Genomic DNA, 5,624 nt, shown 5'->3' with positions numbered 1-5,624 from the left:
GGCGGAGGTTGCAGTGAGCCCAGATCATGCCATTGCACTCCAGCCTGGGCAACAAAAGCAAAACTCCATCTAAAAAAAAAAAAAAAATCTAGAGACAGAGAATAGGGGAGAGTTCATCCTCCAAAAGAAAATCAAGATTCTTTTTACCAGAACAAACCATATAGTGATGGGCAGGTGAAAAAAGAAAATATCCACTACAGGTACATCTCAGAACAACTTTGGTTAAGATGTATATTGCTTTCCAGTATTTTTTGTGGACACCAAACTAGTGTTTCTTTTGAAAATGACAGCAAGGCAGCTGAACTGTTTCTTTAACTTAAAAAATAAGGTGAAATGTCAGCCGGCACAGTGGTTCACGTCTGTAATCCCAGCACTTTGGGAGACCAAGGTGGGCAGATCACTTGAGGTCAGGAGTTCGAGACCAGCCTAGCCAATATGGTGAAACCACGTCTGTAGTAAAAATACAAAAATTAGCGGGGCATGGTGGTGCATGCCTGTAATCCCAGCTATTCGGGAGGCTGAGGCAGGAGAGTCACTTGAACCCAGGAAGCAGAGGTTGCAGTGAGCTGAGATCACACCATTGCATTCCAACCTGGGCATTGCAGCAAGTCTCTGCCTCAAAAAAAAAATCAAATAAATAAAAAACAAAACAAAAAATAAAGTGAAATGTCTTGCTGTTCCTATACAAAGAGATACCAGAAAATATTCTTAGAATGTATTTTAGTCTGAGTTTTCATATACTCATAATTTTTATTTAAGTGGCCCCTTTTCTGATCCCAGCAAAGAACTAGAATCCTCAAAGCCCTGAATAAGTTACCAGAGTTCCTCATTACCATTCTGGAGATACTTATTTCCTCTTATCAACATCATCGACTTCACTCTCACAATCAGATACAAAGCTCAATACAGTTGACTCTTGAACAACATCAGTTTGAAGTAGACAGATCCACTTATATGTGGCCCTTTTTTTTTTCAGTAAATATATTAGAAAAGTTTTTGGAGATTTGTGACCATTTGAAAAAATTTACAAACCATATAGCCTAGAAATATAGAAAAAAAATTAAGAAAAAGTTAGGTACATCATGAATGCATAAAATATATGTAGATACTTGTCCATTCTATCATTTACTGTCATAAAATATACACAAATCTATTATAAAACATTAAAATTTATCAGGCCAGGTGCGGTGGCTCACACCTGTAATCCCAGCACTTTGGGAGGCTGAGGCGGGTGGATCACTCGAGACCAGCTTGGCCAACATGGTGAAACCCTATCTCTACTAAAAATACAAAAATTAGCCGGGCTTGATGGTGCACATCTGTAATCCCAGCTACTCAGGAGGCTGAGGCAGGAGAATCACTTGAACCCAGGAGGTGGAGGGTGCAGTGAGCCCAGATTGCGCCACTGCACTCCAGCCTGTGTGACAGAGTGAGACTCTGTCTCCAAAAAAAAATAAGTTAAAATTTATCAAAACTGGGCTGGGCGCAGTGGCTCACACCTGTAATCCCGCATTTTGGGAGACCAAGGTGGGCAGATCACAAGGTCAGGAATTCGAGACCAGCCTGGCCAACATGGTGAAACTCCGTCTCTACTAAAAATATAAAAATTAGCCAGGCATGGTGGCTGTAATCCCAGCTACTTGGGAGGCTGTGGCAGGAGAATCTCTTGAAACTGAAAGGCGGAGGTTGCAGTAAGCCGAGATTGCATCACTGCACTGCAGCCTGGGTGAAACAACAAAACTCCATCTCAAAAAAAAACTTATCAAAACTTACACAAACACAGACTGTATATGGCACCATTAGCAGTCAAGAGAAATGTAAACAAACACGAAGATGCAGTATTAAATCATAACTGCGGTCAGGCGCAGTGGTTCATGCCTGTAATCCCAGTACTTGGGGAGGCCGAGGCAGGTGGATCACCTTTCTTACTAACATTTTCTTTTCTCTAGCTGACTCTATTGTAAGAATACATACCAAATACATATAACATACAAAATGTGTGATAATCAACTCTTTCTGTTATCAGTAAGACTTTGAGTCAACAGTAGGCTATTAATAGTGAAGTTTAGGGGGAGTCAAAAGTTGTATGTGGATTATTGACTGTGTGGAGTTTCAAAGTGGATCAAAGACCTGAATATAAGAGTATAAACTATAAAACTCTTAGAAGAAAACATAGGATAGGCTGGGCGCAGTGGCTCACACCTATAATCCCAGCACTTTGGGAGGCCTAAGCAGGCGGATCACCTGAGGTCAGGAGTTCAAGACCAGCCTGACCAACATGGTGAAACCCCGTCTCTACTAAAAATATAAAATTAGCTGGGCATGGTGGCACATGCCTGTAATCCCAGCTACTTGGGAGGCTGAGGCAGGAGAATCACTGGAATCTGGGAGGCAGAGGTTGCAGTGAGCCGAGATCAGGCCATTGCACTCTAGCCTGGGCAACAAGAGTGAAACTCCATCTCAAAATAAAAAAAAAATGAAAACATAGAAGAAAACCTTTAATACATTGGATTTGGCAATGATTTCTTAGATGTAACACAAAAAAGCACAGGCAATAAGATAAAAAATAGATCAGTTGGACTTTATCAAAATTAAATGTCTTTTGTGCATCAAAAAACACTACCAACAGATTAGAAGGCAACCCATGAAATGGAAGAAAATATTTGCAAATCATATATCTAATAAAAGATTGATATCCAGCATACATAAATAACTCAACTCCTACAACTCAACAGCAGCAACAACAAAAACCAACCCCTTTTAAAAATAGGCAAAGGGCCAGGCACGATGGCTCATGCCTATAATCCCAGCACTTTGGGAGGCTGAGGTAGGCAGATGGTTTGAGCCCAGGAATTTGAGACCAGCCTAGGCAATATAGTGAGACCTCATCTCTACCCCTACAAAATACAAAAATTAGCTGGATGTCCCTGTAGTTCCCAGCTACTTGGGAGGCTGAGGTGGGAGGATCAGTTGAATCCAGGAGTAGGAGGTTGCAGTGAGACAAGATAGAGCCAGTATACTCCAGCCTGGGCAACAAAGTGAGACCCTGTCTCAAAAAAAAAAAAAAAAAAAAAAAAAAAAAAAGCCGGGGAGGAAGGGCAGGCAAAGGATTTGCATAGACATTTCCCTAAAGAAGATATACAAACGGGCTGAGTGTGGTGGCTCATGCCTGTAATCCCAGCACTTTGGGAGGCCGAGGTGGGTGGATCACTTGAGGTCAAGAGTTTGAGATCAGCCTGGCCAACGTGGTGAAACACCGTCTCTACTAAAAATACAAAAATTAGCCAGCCACGGTGGCAGGTGCCTGTAATCCCAGCTACTTGGGAGGCTGAGGCAGGAGAGTCACTTGAACCCAGGAGGCGGAGGTTACAGTGAGCCGAGATCATGCTACTGCACTCCAGCCTGGGTGACAGAGCAAGACTCTGTCTCAAAAAAAAAAAAAAAAAAAAAAAAAATTTGGCCAGGCGAGGTGGCTCATGCCTGTAATCCCAGCACTTTGGGAGGCCGAGGCGGGCGGATCACGAGGTCAGGAGATCAAGACCAACCTGACTAACACAGTGAAACCCATCTCTACTAAAAATACAAAAAATTAGCCGGGCGTGGTGGCATGTGCCTGTAGTCCCAGCTACTCAGGAGACTGAAGCAGGAGAATCCCTTGAACCTAGGAGGCAGAAGTTGCAGTGAGCCGAGATCGCACCACTGCACTTCAGCCTGGGTGACAGAGTGAGGCTCTGTCTCAGAAAAAAAAAAAAAAAGAAGATATACAAATGGCCTAGAAGCACGTGAAAAGATGAAAAGATGCTCAACATCACTAATTATTAGGGAAATGCAAATTAAAAACCACAATGAGATACCCCTTCATATTCATGAGGAAAAGTACTATCAAAACACCAAAAAATAACAAGTGTTGGCAAGGATATGTGGAAAAATTGGCATTGTTGCATTGCTGGTGGGAATTGTAAAATGCTATAGCTGATAGATACAGGAGGCAGATAAGGGAGGGTTCCCAGATAATCTCTCACCGTCCCAAACATCATATGCTTTTGTGCAGATGAGGGAACCTGCCCAGAGTCTTCCCTGGGCATGCCTGCAATGCCTGTGCACTGAGAGAATGGGGTGGAGCCACCGGGAATTCACACCTTATGCAGGGGGAAGAGCCTGGCCTCTTCAGCTCATGTGTGGTGGCCTGGTATTTAATCTGTGAGGTGAAAGCCTGTTCACAGGACCCCCTCTTTCTTTGCCGAGAGTTTTCTTTTCACCCAATAAATCTGCCCTCCTCACCCTTCAATGCATCTGCATGCCTAATTTTTCCTGGTCATGAGACAATACGCTGGATTTTAGCTGAACTAAGGAGCAGAAAATCCTGCATCATAACCACTGGGGAAACTGGTATAACGATTCCTCAAAAAATTAAAAACAGATTTGCCATATGATCCAGTACTTTTACTTCTTTTTCTTTTTTTCTTTTTTCTTTTTTTTTAAATTTGAGACAGTGTCTCACTCTGTCATCCAGGCTGGAGTGCAATGGCATGATCTTAGCTCACTACAACCTCTGCCTCCCAGGTTCAAGTGATCTTCCCACCTCAGCCTCCAGAGTAGTTAGGACTACAGGTCTGTGCCACCATGCCAGCTAATTTTTGTGGAGACGCAGTTTCACCATGTTGGCCAGTCTGGTATCGAACGCCTGACCTCAGATGATCTGCCCACCTCGGCCTCCCAAAGTGCTGGGATTACAGGCATGAGCCACTGTGCCTAGCCTGATCCAGTCATTTTACTTATGATACATAAACAAAAGAAGTGAAATGAGAGACTTGAACAGATATTTGTACACCCATGTTCATAGCAGCATTAATCACAATAGCTAAAATGTGGAAGTAACTCAAGTGTTTGCCAATGGATGAATGAATTTAAAAAGTATGGTATACACAGACAATGAAATATAATTCAGCCTTGAAAAGGAAGGACATTCTGACACATGCTATTACATGCATGAACCTTAATAATATTATGCTAAGTGAAATAGGCCAAAAGGACAAATACAAATACTTTATTATTCCACTTATATGAGGTACCTAGAGTAGTCAAATTCATACAGACAGAAAGTAGAATGTTGGTACTGAGGCTGGGGTGGAGAATGGGGACTTAGTGTTTAATGGTACAAAGTTTCCATTGGGAAAGACAAAAGAGTTCTGCAGATGGGTGGTGGTGATGGTTGAACAACAATGTGAATATGTTTAATGCCATAGAACTGTTCACTTAAAAATGACTAAAATGGGGAAACAGTTTATTTTAAAGAATAAAGTGTTGCCTTGATTCTAGAATCACAAATAAAGCCAGTTGAAGTCTTTAAGCTAAATTTATTATAACTTTTTTTTTTTTGAGAAAGAGTCTCACTCTATTGCCCAGGCTGGAGTGCAGTGGTGCAATCTTGGCTCACTGCAGGCTCTACCTCCTGAGTTCAAGTGATTCTTGTGCCTCAGCCTCCCAAGTAGCTGGGGTTACAAGCACCTGCCACTACGCCTGGCTAATTTTTGTATTTTTTGTAGAGACAGGGTTTCACCACGTTGGTCAGGCTGGTCTCGAACTCCTGACCTCAGGTGATCTGCCTGCCTCGACCTCCAAAA

The sequence above is a fragment of the Pan paniscus genome, chromosome 2 (genome assembly GCF_029289425.2).
Source record: "Pan paniscus chromosome 2, NHGRI_mPanPan1-v2.0_pri, whole genome shotgun sequence".
Taxonomy (NCBI): Eukaryota; Metazoa; Chordata; class Mammalia; order Primates; family Hominidae; genus Pan; species Pan paniscus.
Note: the sequence above shows the minus strand (reverse complement) of the source record.